We start from the raw sequence: 15347 nt of genomic DNA on the forward strand, positions 1-15347 counted from the left end.
TTCATGTTTAGGCTTACGTGTGCCTTGGGCTAAGTCCTTGTGGGCCACGGCCAGTCATGCCCGAATTTAGGGTGTGACAATATTGGGGTGTGACAATTGTGGTATCAGGGCTATAGTTTATTAAGTTACATAACTTGCATTGCATCATTTAGACGAGGTCCGAGTCCCTATAGTCCTTAGTAGTGTGTGGTTGAGTTAGTTTTGTTTAAACTTATGTTGAATCTTTCTTGATTTAATTTTGAAGCTTAAGAGTTAGTATCTAGATATCTATTTGGATTGTCTATTCCTTGTGAGCCTTATGATGTTTGTATTGTTGTGTCTACTCCATTAGGAGAAACAGTAGTATTGGGAGATGTTTGTAGATCTTGTGAAGTAAACTTGGATGGTAGGATTGTTCTAGTGGATTTGATTTCCTTAGAGATAAAGGATTTTGATGTGATTTTGGGTATGGATTTGTTAACGAAGCGTCATGCCTCTGTTGATTGTTTTAGAAAGAGGTTAGTTTTTGCTATGCCGAGACAACTTGAGTTTTTCTTTCCGCGAGATGGGAAAGGGTCTTCTATCTGTTTTATTTCTTCCCTTCAGGCTAATCGAATGTTGAGAAAAGGGTGCCATGGTTATTTAGCTTGTGTGGTGAGTACTGAACAGCTAGAGCAGAAGTTAGAGAAGTTGCCTGTAGTGAGTGAATGTGTTGATGTTTTGTTTCTAGAGGATCTACCTGGACTTCCTCTAGATCGTGAGGTAGAATTTTCTATTGACTTGGTCTCCAATATAGCACTTATCTCTAAAGCACCCTATATAATGGCACCATTGGAGTTGAGGGAGTTACAAACTCAGTTACTGGAGTTGCTAGACAAAAGTTTTATTAGGCCTAGTGTTTCACCTTAGGGAGCACCTGTGTTGTTTGTGAAGAAGAAGGATGGGTCTATGAGATTGTGTATTGATTATAGAGAACCGAATAAAGTCACAATGAAGAATAGATATCCTTTGCCACGCATTGATGACCTATTTGACCAGTTGCAGGGAGCTCAAGTATTCTCTAAAATTGACTTGAGGTCAAGCTATCACCAGTTGAAGGCAAGGGATAAAGATGTTCCTAAGACCGCTTTTAGAACTCGTTATGGGCATTATGAGTTCTTGGTGATACCTTTTGGTCTCAGAAATGCACCAGTCGCATTCATGGATTTGATGAACAAAGTATTTAAACCCCAACTGGATAAATTTATGGTAGTGTTTATTGATGACATCCTAATTTATTCGAGGAGTGAGGAGCATGAGCAGCATTTGAGGGTAGTACTGCAGATCCTTAGGGAGGTGAGACTGTATGCAAAATTTAAGAAGTGTGAATTCTGGTTGAGCAGTGTATCCTTTTTGGGTCATGTAGTGAGTAAAGATGGGGTATCTGTGGATAGCACGAAGGTGACAACAATTGTTGATTGGCCACGACCTACTTATGTGATAGAGGTACATAGCTTTTTAGGGCTTGCTGGTTATTACAGACGGTTTGTGGAAGGATTCTCCTGTATTGCTTTGCCACTTACCAATCTCACCAGGAAAGGGGTAAAGTTTGAGTGGAATAATGATTGTGAGCATAGCTTCCAAGAGTTTAAACAGAGATTGAAGAAGATAAAGGAAGAAAGAGAGAGACAAAAATAGAGGAGGAGAGAGATATGTATATGTATGTGTACGTATGTTTGAGTGTATTATATTATGTAGGTATATGCCTGTGTACATGTAACTATGTATATATTTTCTCCGTATATGTATATGTGTGCATCCGTATATGTATATAATTTTCCTGTGTGTATATGTATACGTATGTAATACGTATTTTGTATATCGTTCGTGTGTATATGTAACATTCACCCTCTCCGTATGAGATACGGTTAGGTATGCATGTTGGTTACACCACCTTTGCTCCTTTCACATGAAACGTGTTAGGATTTGATGTTTACCTGTTTAAAACTTTCCCCCTCTCTGTATAAGATACGGTCAGGTATGCCTGTTGGTTACACCACCTTTTCACCTTTCACGTGAGACGTGTTAGGATTTGAAGTTTACCTGGTTAAAACCTTCCCCCTCTCCGTATGAGCTACGATTAGGTCCACATGTTGGTTACACCACCTTTACTCATTTCACGTGAAACATGTTAGGATTTGAAGTTTACCTGGTTAAAACCTTCCCCTTTTCCGTATGAGATATGGTTAGGTATGCCTGTTGGTTACACTACCTTTGCACCTTTCACGTGAAACGTGTTAGGATTTAATGTTTACCTAGTTAAAACCTTTCCCCTCTCCGTATGAGATACAGTTAGGTACGTCTGTTGGTTACACCACCTTTTCTCCTTTCACGTGAAACGTGTTAGGATTTGATGTTTACCTCGTTAAAACCTTTCCCATTTTCGCATGAGATATGGTTAGGTCCGTTTGTTGGTTACACCACCTTTGTTCCTCTCACTTGAAACGTGTTAGGATTTGATGTTTACCCGATTAAAGCCTTCTCCCTCTCCGTATGAGAGACGGTTAGGTATGCTATTGGTTTCGCCACCTTTGTTCCTTTCACGTAAAACGTTTTAGGATTTGATGTTTACCTTCCTCCTCTCCGTATGAGATACGATTAGATATGCCTGTTAGTTACACAACATTTGCTCCTTTCATGTGAAACGTGTTAGGGTTAGATGTTTACCTAGTTAAAACCTTCCCTCTCTCCGTATGAAAATATGACTAGGAACATCTGTTGGTTGCACCACTATACCTTCTTCTGCGTGAAATGCGTTTGGATTTTAAGTTCATTATTTTCTCTTCTTATGTAAGATGCGTTTGGATTTCAAGTTCACCTATCATTTGTGTTATGGCACATTTGTATGTGATCTTGTGGCACATGTAATGCGATGCACCCCCTGTTATATTTCATATCATTTGCACGAAGCTTGCCTCTTATGTTGCCATCTTCATATCTTTATCATCACTCCATGACATTGCATTGCATTGCATAATCATGAATTTTCAAACAACTAGCTTCGCGAAGCGTGTAAGTCCAACTTTCAAACTACATTTTGAGCATGTCATTTGTATTATGTCCGTGGACTACGCTGGTTTGATTCCTTACAAAGGGATACATAAACAACCTTCGGGTTCAACCAATTGCATATGCATTTTGTTTGTTTGCCCAAGTCTTATGGCCTTGTCAAAAGGGTCGTCTTTGGGCTTTAACATTCACTCACGTCAAGAAATGACTTTGAGCTCTATCAAAGAGGGGCAACTGTAGACACCCCATTTTGACCGGCCCTAAGACTTTGGCATTTTTTTTTAATTACCCGATAATGAAACAAAAAGGTGTATCTCACAGAATTCTCAATAAGAAAACTTAGAATTTGAGCCCTATTTCCAACCCTAAATAGCCACAAAATTACCTTTCCAAGGGAATATTCTAACCTCACGATTGCATCCAGAATGGTTCGTTTAGTTAGGATCAACCTTCGCTGCACTTCTAAGGCCTGACTGAAAAATTCTCTTCAAATCTGGGTTACAGCACAATTATTTGAAACTTTTGGGCCAAATTACAATTTTCAAAACTTAGGGAATATTCTGTTACGTGAGGGAATATTCCATCAATGCTGATTGTGACGCTGACTTGGCGATCTTGTTGACGTGGCATGACTGGATTGATCCTTGCTGATAATGTGGCGCTGACTTGTCAGTACCCAAAAAAATAAATTTAAAGAATGCTGGTGAAGGGGTTTGAACCCACAACCTAAGACTCCACACCCAACACCTTAACCTCTCTACCAAAGCTTTGCCTTGTGTTATATTTTCCCTCAAATAATATTTGATCATTTCAAACCAACAGGCTGAGAAGATGTATTTTTTGTATTTTTTTCTTGTGTAAGACACTCACTACCCCATTGGCCAACCCATATATCACCAAATAAATACCAAATCATCCTCCATTGTCAAAAAGAGGTTTTGTTTGCATCTTTAAAAGAGTATCCTATGCAACCACATTGAAAATTTGTCCTCCTGTCACATTCTTGTCTCCCACCTTCCTTTTGATCTTCACTCTCCCTCATTGCCTATATAGAATGATCATATTGTAAAAGAGAGGGAGGACCACGAAATTGAAGAGAAAAGAGTGAGAAAAAAAGTGAAAAAAAGAGAGAAATTTTGAGTTTTTGAGCTAAAAATACTCTTATCTTCCATATACACCCCATACCTTCCATACCAACTGAAATTTCATCTTTTTCTATACCCAAAACTCCTCCAAAAATTCTGAAATACTTGAATTTCAGTAGATTTGATCAAGAGGAAGAATGGGTGTTGGTAAAAGTGAGCAAAAACAAGAGAGATAATCACTTTTCCCCACATACACCTCCAAGCCATCATTTTAGCAAGGATTCCAAGCTTTTAAATTGAGGATTGAGAACACACTTCCTAAACTTGAGGGTGATCAAGAGGAAGTTTGGAAATCAAGAAGTTCAATCTTTCTTTGGAAAGTGAATTTCTAGTCTTCCATTTTCTTATATTTTCTATCTCATATTTATTTTCTTGCTTCTTATTTCATAATGTTTTGTTATAATCCAAGTGGTTTGTTTATCTCATATTTATTTTCTTACTTTATATTTCATAGTGTGTTGTTATAATCCTAGTGGTTTGTTTAGCTCATAATTATTTATTTATTTATTTATTTTTATTCACTTGCTTTAATTTCATATTTGTGTTGTTATAATCTTGCATGTTCTATCTTATATTTATTTTCTTGTTTTAGTTTCATAGTAATTATGTTGTAATCTTGCATTTCCTAGGTTATATTTTTCTTGTATTAGTCTCATATTGGTTTTATTATAATCTTGCATGTTCTACCTCATATTTGCTTTCTTGTTTTAGGTTCATGTTAGTTTTGTTGTAATCTTGCAGGTTCTATCTTATATTTGTTTTCTTGTAATCTTGCATTTCCTAGCTTATATTTTCTTGTATTAGTCTCATATTAGTTTTGTTGTAATCTTGCATGCTCTATCTTATACTTGTTTTCTTGTTTTAGGTTCATGTTAGTTTTGTTGTAAGTTTGCACTTTTTTTTATTTTACATTTGTTTTCTTGTTTTTAATCTAACCGGTAGTTGTTAGTTGAGCCACCTACATATTTCTTGTTTGTTCATTTTCTTGGTTTTGCAATAAGACAGGTTTTGCTAGGCCTAGTTGGCCGGCCGACCTAGTTGGCCGGCTGGTGTAGACTTCCCCGAACGTCCCGGGAGGAGATCCCCTCCCCCCCCCCCCGCCGTTTTGTTCATTGGGTTCACTACAGTTCAGGACTCAATGTCACGGTCCTGTATCTAATCTCGCAGAGTGTAATGCAAGACCGACGAATCATCAAAGAGTCCAAATCCGGTAAATCGTTTTTGAAAACAGATTTTTTGAAAGAAGTGCCAAACATGGACTGCTTTGCCAGATACAGAGTCGCCACATAAATGTTTTGTTTTGGGAAATTTAGGAAACCCTGACTCGTTGCCTAAGGCCATGTGTCCGTCATCACCAAAGTTGCCTCGGCTCGGGAACTTGGGTACGATTGGGGAAGGTCACTTCGTGAGCATCCATGCTCGCCCGATCAAAGATCGGCCTCTACTAACCATGATATCGGGTTTTGAAAACATTATGCGTTCTTATTCCGGTTATTAGCCTAGATTTACTATGTGATGCACACAGCATACAAGTATAGACTGGATCGCTTGAATTGGAACAAAACATCTCATGTTTGTTTATTTGAAAGTGGTTTGCTACTCGCAAGTAGGCTTAAAATGCAGATTTTGCCACCCTCGGGTGGGCTTAGAAAACATGGTTTTGCCACTATCTAGTGGGCTTAAAACTCACAATTGATGAATTGTTCCAATCCAAATAACCCAACCTTCACCCACAGGCATTCAGGCAGATATATCACATAAGCAATTAGCCTCATGGTAAGCATGCTATCATGGCAGTCACTGACACACATGCAAGGATGCTAAAGCATAAACACTTACCAAGTACTCCAAGCCAAAACAGAAGCTATGTTAGAAATCCATGCATGATCCTAACTATACAGAAATGCCTAATGCAACACATGCAAAAATGCAACTACAATAGGCTCGGCTATTCTAAAGATGGCATATGGAATGCTACAGCTAACAAGTATTCAATTTGGAATTGAAATACAAATGCAGTTAATATGATGAGTCGAGCCCGGTGCATGCAAAACAGATGAATGGATGCAAACATGCTATCATACTGTATGCTAATTGAAACATACCCTAATCTAACCATCATAAGCTAGTAAATAAAAGGGAGAAAGACGTGGGGTTGGAAGATATACATCACACGCACGCACACTTATTACAACATTACCCTCACTTGGAGGGTCCGAATAAATAATATACAGTCCCAATAAATAGTACAATCCGAATAAATAGTACAGTCTGAATAAATACAAAAACCCTAATTAATTGACAAATTTAACTAGGAAAGCAGTAAGCTAGCACGCAAATCTATGGACCGCCTCGGCTCTGTTCCAAATGGTGGATGATGCATGCTCGAGTCGCCTTTGCGCGGAAATCCATTGCGATGCCCCAATTAGCCTCTGTTTATAATTAAGCCCGGAGTATTGCATGAAGCTCCAAAAGATTGTCGGTTTCTGATTTGCTGCAACAGAGAGCAAGAAAGGGGCATGGCTAAGTATTTCTACGTATGTATGCACGACTACCCTTCGGGGAGTGTAGTCCTCGATCCTCGTGCCACCAATCACGCATCTCGATGCATGATGGCCGAGGAGTCAAATTGCACGTCTCAATATGAAATGAATGCACATGAAAACACAACAAGACATAAACTCCATCATGGGTAATCCGGAGTGCCGGCGACCAGAAATTGAGACACGTTCCGTTACTCGGAGTACGAAACGTCCCTCGTTTCCCGTGCTTAGGCTAACTTCTATCCCAAACACAATGCAATATGCATGACATGCATGAATGTAATCCTAACATGCAACCTAACATACACAATGCTATGGAATGGCATACACAATGCACGATGTAGAGAGACATACACAATGCTCTAACATACAACCTAGCATACGCAATGCTATGAAATGAAATGGCATACACAATGCACAATGGACTTACACCAATATGAGTGGATCTCAGCTACACTCACGTTAGTGGCCATTAGATCAAAATGAGACTATCGAAATGCGTTCACACATGCACGCAAACCGAGAACCAAACCTAAGGCATAGTATGCAACTCTAACAAGGCATGGCAAGGCATGAAATATGGCATACAAGCATGTAATTTCCAGCACTAAAATGTGATGCAAAATGGTCCCGAAACATGGAAACATGGCACCCGATGCATGGAATGGTCCCGAAACACAAAACTAGGCACATGCATTGACCTATAGCTCTACAAAGCATGCATTATTTGATCATGAAGCATGAAGACAGAACCAAGGCAGTCCCAAAACATGAACATTTCTAGTTCAAAGCATGGCTAAAAGATGCTAACAAGACGGACTAAAATAGCATGCAACTTTAACTAGCAAACATGGGTTACATGGCATGTGCATGAAGCAGGTGAGAACTCATCAAACCAGAAAAAATCAGTGAATAAAATGTGCCAAAATATGCCCAAATAAGCATGGAAATTCAGCCAACACATGCACAAACGAGGGGTTCCTTTGGAAGGGCATACAAGGGGTTATTAAGCACATACATCAAGGACACTTAGCATGGAAAAATTAACTCTGGAAATCAAATATTGTAGCCCTAAAACTCACCAAATTGGCCCTGAAATCAATCAAAAAAGCATGCAAGATAGGGCCTCTTTGGAAGGCCAAAATGACCATCAAACAAAACAAGGTGAGAGGGGGTCACCCCCCTCTGATTTCAAGGCTCAAAAATGCATCAAAGCCACTGAAAATCCATTGGATTTCAGTGGCTAAGAGGCCAAACCATGGCCAATTCAAGTGCTCTAATTCATAGCCCTAATCATGAAAGAATGAAGCATGCATAGGGGAAGATGACTCCAAAAAAAGAATGGACCTTAATCAAACATGAATATGATGTCAAAAAAAGACTTTTTTCAGTTTAGGTCGAGGTCCGAAAAGGCTTACAAACAAGGCTAATATATCATGCAAAAACAGCCCTAAAAGGGAGAATGAGCAAACAGGGTAGTAAATGATTTCAAACAAGAAAGATCCCTTCAACAAAGTTGAAGAGGGGCTCAATAAAAGATACTTTACAGTTTATAGAAAATCTCGAATATGCTCACAAGTAAGGCTAAAATATGATGCAAAAATAGCCCTAAAAGAGAGATAAAGGGAAAGGGGCAGTATCTGGCCCCAAACAGTGAAGAGCCCTTCAACAAAGTTGAAGAGGGGCTCAAAATAAGGCACTTTTCAGTTTGGTTCGGAGCCCAAAAATGTTCAAAATCAAGGCTAAAATATCATGCAAGAAATAGCCCTAAAAGAGAGATAAAGGGAAAGGGGTAGCAGGTGGCTTCAAACAGAGAAAAACCCTTGATCAAACATGAAGATAAGCTCAAAATAAGATTATTTCTAGTTTGGCTCGGAGCCCAAAAATACTTGCAAGTATGGCTTATAAATGAAGCAAAAGAATGTAAGTTTAAGGGAAATAGGTGCTTACCCTTGAAGAGCAGTAAATCAGCAACTTTTGGACCAAATTTCTGAACTTTCAACCTCTTCAAATGTCCTCCCAAATGCTGGAATGAGTGATGGAGGTGTTATGCTATGGGTTGGTGTGTAAATGGTGAAGAACCAAGGTGTTTGGAGGCTTGGATGAGAGAGAGAGGGAAAGTTGTATACAAAAGCTCCGAGAGGATTTTTTCTAACCTCTCAAAATGGAGGTAAGGTGTTGGCTTATAGAGGAGAGGCCAAGGGAAAAGGGGGGGAAAAACCAATTCAAATTTTCCCCCAAAAGGGCAGCCCCTCGGACAGTGGGTCAAGTGTAGAATAGCTGGCACAGCTGGAACACACTCAGGAGGGCAAAAATGACCGACCAGGTTCAAAAGGTTCAGGTGGCCGGCTGGCCAGGCAAGGTGGCCGGCCGACCAGTTCAGGTGGCCGGCCGACAAGGTCAAAAGGATCAAGGTGGCCGGCCACCCCCTAGGATGAAGCCCCGGAAGTTAGCTTTCCAATGCCACAAACCTTGCATCAAAATTCCTCCTGTGCAAAAAGTTATGCCTGTTTTGGTGAAGTCGCGCAGATTCGGTCCAAACGGATTTCAACCAACCATATCTCCTCCACCCGGACTTGGCTCTAGGAGATTTTTTGAGTGAAAAATGAAGCCCCAGAAGTAAGTTTTCCAACGGTGGTGGCCCCATATCTTAATTCCCTCTGTGCAAAGAGTTATGCCCATTTTTCTAAAGCCGCGCAGATGTTTTCCTCCTTCCCAGATTCATGTTGAATCACTTTTGACCAAAAAAAGCTGGTTTTTTAGAAAAATTACTGGCCTCCCACTCTCCTACAACCTTTCTAACAATGAAAAGAAGGTCTCCACCAAAAATGAACCAAGACGGATGCAAAACGGAGGTTCGGGGGCCAAAACACACAGTTCGGGGCCCCGAAAACAGGCTGTTAGGCACCAAAAGTGGCTTTCGACCACGAAGTTGGTCTCTCGGGCCACAGTGTCCCTCAAAAGGAAGGAAATAAGGTGTATGCCAAAACCTGGAGCAAACGGAGGTGGTTAAGCGGTCCCGAACCGAGGCACACGACCGACAGCTCTGAAAAACTAGAAACCGGGCTCCAAACGGGAAAAATGGCCTACGACCACGAAACGTAGCCTACGGCCACTGAGAGATGATCTACGAGACCTCTCCCTCCCTTCGGGAAGAGAAAACGGAGAAAACGAGACTTGGTTCGCAAACCGAGGCATGGTATAAAAGAGTTTGGAAGTCCTGAGGCAAGGCTCGCAGCCGAGACTCCGCAACCTCAGAACGAGCACAATATGCGACATCACCAAGCGCTCAATCGGTGATGTCTGAGTCTTAAGGTCGGTCGAAAATGGGGTGTCTACAGTTTCCCCTCTTTGACAGAACTCAAAAGTCAAGAAGTGACAGGAGTGAATGTCAAAGCCCAGAGACGACCCATTTTTGACAAGGCCGAAGACTTAGACAAACATACAAAGTACAGACAAATAAATGGTTGCGCCCGCAGGCTGCCTACGTATCCCTTTGTAAGGAATCAAACCAGCGTAGTTCAGGGGCAGGATAAAATGATATGCGGGAAGATTTTGATGATTGGACTTATACGCTACGCGAAGCCGGTTTAAAAATTGAGTATTTATGCGATGCACTGCAATGTAGTGGCTAAAATGCAATGTAATAGCTAAGAGGTGAAGGTACCTTACAGGGGCAATTAGCAATGACTTACCTCATGCCGCTGGGGATCTTTCGCTTCTTCTTGGTTGAACTGTAGGTACTAGTTTTCTCCCTGACTATGGTCGTAGCTTTCCCTATTCTCCAACAGGGTGACAGACTAGGTTGATTCGGTATCCAGAATTGAGGCGCATACATATGCTATCTCAATCTATGGGGCTGCCATACAGATTTCAAGCCGAGGATATACCCTTGGGTATTTAAACCAGACTTTAGTCTCGGAAATCCCAAACCTTTGCGTTCTAGGCAAGAGCCATTCGAACTCTAGTTTCCACCGTCTCAATTGATCTCCTACGAACTCACTGCTAACGCAGGCAAGTGGCCATACCAGACCACTGCAAGTCGTTCGGGCACGACAAACACCAAAGAAATTGCACCTTTAGAGGATTTAAGGTCTCCTAGACCCGGGAGTGCACAAGACAGTGCGAATAAAGATACAGGATTTAAGGTCTCTTAGACCAGACAGTGAAATAGATACGATGTAATAGATGTGATGCAATAGATGCAAAGGGTGAACACACGCCAACCACGCTGGACTCGTGAGTGGAGGAAGAACAAAGAAAATCAATCAGGAGCGCGTTCCATGCAACCTAAGATAAATTTCAAACGCGCTGAAATTGTGTGAGGAAGGGGAGGCTCCAAAAACAACCCGCCCAGCGCGTCTACAACGCAACCTGGGATAAATTCCAAACACGCTGAAATCGTGTGAGGAAACGAACACTCTAACCATGCTGAAATCGTGAGAAGAGGTCCGAAAACAATTGCTCAAGTGCGCACACAACGCAACCAGTGATAAAATCCAAACACGCTGAAATAGTGTGACGAACGGGACACTCAAACCACGCTAAAATCGTGAGAGGAGGTCCAAAAACAACCCGCCCAGCGCGTCTACAACGCAACCTGGGATAAATTTCAAATACGCTAAAATCGTATGAGGAAGAGAACACTCTAACCATGCTGAAAACGTGAGAAGAGGTCCGAAAACAACCGCTCAAGTGCGCGCACAACGCAACCTGAGATAAAATCCAAACACGCTGAAATCGTGTGAGGCAAAAAACACTCTAACCACGCTGAAATCGTGAGAAGAGGTCCGAAAACAACCGCTCAAGTGCGCGCACAACGCAACCTGCGATAAAATCCAAACACGCTGAAATCGTGTGAGGAAGAGAACACTCTAACCATGCTGAAAACGTGAGAAGAGGTCCGAAAACAACCGCTCAAGTGCGCGCACAACGCAACCTGAGATAAAATCCAAACACGCTGAAATCGTGTGAGGAAAAGAACACTCTAACCACGCTGAAATCGTGAGAGGAGGTCCGAAAATAGCCGCTCAAGTGTGCGCACAACGCAACCTGAGATAAAATCCAAACACGCTGAAATCGTGTGAGGAAAAGAACACTCTAACCACGCTGAAATCGTGAGAAGAGGTTCGAAAACAACCGCTCAAGTGTGCGAACAACGCAACCTGAGATAAAATCCAAACACGCTGAAATCGTATGAGGAACGGGACACTCAAATTACGCTGAAATCGTGAGAGGAGGTCCAAAAACAACCCGCCCAGCGCGTCTACAACGCAACCTGGGATAAATTCCAAACACGCTGAAATCGTGTGAGGAAAAGAACACTCTAACCACGCTGAAACCGTGAGAAGAGGTAAACAACTCGGGAGCGTGTTCCACGCAACCTAAGTTGAGTCCCGGGGGACAACGATCCTAAACGCTGCTCAGTGTAAAAGGATAAACAATAAGAGATAACACAAGATGCAAATAAATGCAATAAGTGTGATGATACGATACATGTTGCAAGCAATGCGGAGCGTGATGTTTAAGGAATGCAATAAACAAACAAAGCGACACTTTAGAAAGAACCTCATGGAGTGAGTGGCAGTAAACCATTTTACTCTCGCGGGGAATGGTACTCAGGGAAAGCACTTCGGATCACCATTCTGGCTTGAAATAGTGAAACAGTCAACACAGTATTCTATTCACTTTGAACACACAGCTCGTATCGGCATACTGCTTACTCTGAACACGCAGCTCATAACATAATATTCTACTTATTTGGAACATACGGCTCACGCAGGACACCGCTGATTCTGAACACACGGTCCGTTCTGAACATAACTCATTCTGAACTCACAGCCCATAACACAGTATTTTGTTTATTCAGCACACAACTCATACAAGACACTGCTCATTCTGAACATACAAGATGCAATGACAAAACTTGCCGAAGTTGAAACAATCTCGGATGTCCGACATTTTCCCTCTTTTCTTTCGCTTTGTAGCCCGGAACTTTCATAGCTTCAGATGGGTCCTGGTTTTACTGTTTTCACATGACCTGGGTTGAATCCCACGGCTTTATGAAAGAACCAATCCTGATTTGCACAAATGTGGAGAACAACACGGCACTCTGAGCACAAAACGATTTTTGAAATTGAAATGAGAAAAGGGTTCTCAACCGGGTATTGAGCCTACAACTGACCACAGCCAAAATGACTCAACAATGGAAAACAAAGGTAGAACAAACTAAACACATCTATTGACACTTAAACGACTCAAAACAAGAATCGAGACAAACAAAACACACGAACACAACACTCAACTGTGTTACAAAGACAAGAGACCTCTTGGTGCACGAGGAGCCAGTTTCTCTGGGTATTATTTCCCACCATTTTCTTATTTGTGATTCTCACATCACTCGGCCCTCAGGCTCTGTTTTTCTGAAAAAGCCCTTTCCTCACTTTTTCTCTCAGCGCACATCTCTCTATTCTTCAATCTCTCATTTTTTATCCCTCCCCTGGGTGGTTGATGGATAAACAGAAAGTTGTGGGCTCTTGCCCAACATAATCAGTTCGCGGCTATTTCCTCCAGTGACATCTGTCAATGCGCCGGATGAGGGAATGGAGTATCTTGATCCATTCCAATCTTGTGCTTCACACTTGGCTTGATATCTCGCTGCTTGGAGGATGAGAGAGCTTTCAGCCCTTTTGTTGTCGCCTTCAGTTGTGTCTTTTCTGGCAGGTAGAGTGCCCTTCTTGGCAAGTATGGCGCATTTTCTGGCATGTATGTTGACAATGGGGAAAAGACAGAACACCTGACTCAATTGTGCCCCTAGTTCATCATCTTGACCATTTTTTATTTTTGGCTTTCTACTAAAACAATTTTAACCAAAATGAGAGTTAGATTAACACGCTTGTTCGATTTTCTGATTCAAAATCATGCAAGTTAGGTTATGAGCACTGAAAATTTTCCTTTTTTGGGTCCAAGAAAAAGGTCCAGTTTTGGAAAAATGGAATAGTTTTCGAGAGAAGATCAGTTAACCTTAGTAAAAATTCTCAAAAACTATTTTTTCAAATGACCACTGCTCAACAAGCATAGAACCCACTCTCGAGATGCACAACCTCAGATTCGAAGGAAAATTGCCCCTTGCTTGAGGGGAGCTGCATGGCAACGGACAGTCGCCCCTTGTTTGAACGGCACTGCAGCGCATTGAACGGCAACGGAAAGTTGCCCCTTGTTTGAACGGCACCACAGCGCATTGAATGGCAACGGAAAGTTTCCCCTTGTCTGAATGGCCCCGCAGCGCATTGTAGTCAGTCCTCAGAGTGACGAACACAACCAAATTCTCGAATACAGAGAAAGCGAAGATGATCAAAACCATTACATGGGCACAATCAATTTGAAGTGTTTTACGGCTGGACTTCAGAATGAAGTTGCCTACGTATCCCAAAGATGGGAATCAAGCCTTACGTAGTTCGGGGTTAAGGTACACTCGGGTATTTAACCTCTCCTTTTTATGCTCTAACTTTTGCCAAGGCCACCCTTTGCGGGTTTTCAACCTTGCGAGCTATATTCTTTAATTCTTTTTCATTTCTTTTCTTCTTTTTTCCATCTTTTTCTTCTTTTCTTTTTTTGTTTTCATTTTTTGCATTTTCTTCATTATTTTTTTTTTTTTGTATTTTTCTCTTTTGTTCTTTTCTTCTCTTTTTTCACGCTCTAACTTTTTCCTGGGTCGCCCTTTCGGGTTTTCGGCCTAACGAGCCTCTCAAGGGTAAAAGTGTAGCTTGGTCCATGTCAAATGGTTCTGAGATCTCGAATCCGTCTAAATCCAGGAGAGTGACTGTTGTTCGCTGACGATGTAGGAGTCCATCCCATGGGGGCTAAATTTCCCCTAGTGTTGTGGATAGGAACTCAGTTGTTCTTCAGCAATACTTTCTTCTTTCTTCTCTTCTGGGATTTGGCATTCTTGCCAGTCTTCATTGACTTGCAGGATGATCCATCTTCGGCTCTCTGAGCACATCTGACATTTTTCTGCCCCCTAGGTCGAGGGCTGCTTCGAATCTGGCCACACAGGCCTCACATTGCGGTTGACTGTTGAACATTCTGAGTTAAGGTTCAAGGTCGGGAAGCGAACGGGGGGTCGAGTCTCAAGGCTGAGAGCGATACTAAGCTGCACAATCTCAAGAGCGATTCCACACAGGTCATCGCAGGACTACGCAAAATATTTTTTTTTTTTTTTGAAATCTTTTAAGAAAGCGACTAATCGCTCGCGCGAAAGACAATGTAGAACCAATCTGGATCAAGCTAGGATCCTTCTCAGTACTCACGTTAACAAACATGATTTCATTCATTAAGGGCATAGCATGCCTCTCTTTCTCTCAATTGATCAAATTTTTACAAATCCCAAGGAATTCTTTCCTCTTCGTTTTCATCACAGTGTTCAAAAGGTTTTGAAAAACTTAGGTCAATGTAATGAGTTCGAGGCACAGAAAAGTAGGCGAAAAGCATTGCCATTTCATTCAGAACTTCTGGCACAACTGGCACAAGGCAGAAGCGAACACAAGAATGTGAAAATCACCGCTGTTCATTCAAATCTGTTGGCATTACTGGCTCTAAGGCAAAAACAGACTCAAAAGAAAATGAAAAGACA

At 41.6% G+C, this 15347-nt stretch overlaps 1 pseudogene; it reads left to right on the forward strand.

Annotated features, from left to right (window-relative positions):
• Positions 1-969: 969 nt before the first annotated feature.
• LOC145802500 (transcription termination factor MTEF1, chloroplastic pseudogene) overlaps positions 970-15347 on the forward strand; it is a 77852-nt pseudogene continuing 63474 nt past the window's right edge.

Source organism: Camellia sinensis, chromosome 11, assembly GCF_055761805.1.
Source record: "Camellia sinensis isolate YWXY chromosome 11, ASM5576180v1, whole genome shotgun sequence".
Classification (NCBI taxonomy): domain Eukaryota; kingdom Viridiplantae; phylum Streptophyta; class Magnoliopsida; order Ericales; family Theaceae; genus Camellia; species Camellia sinensis.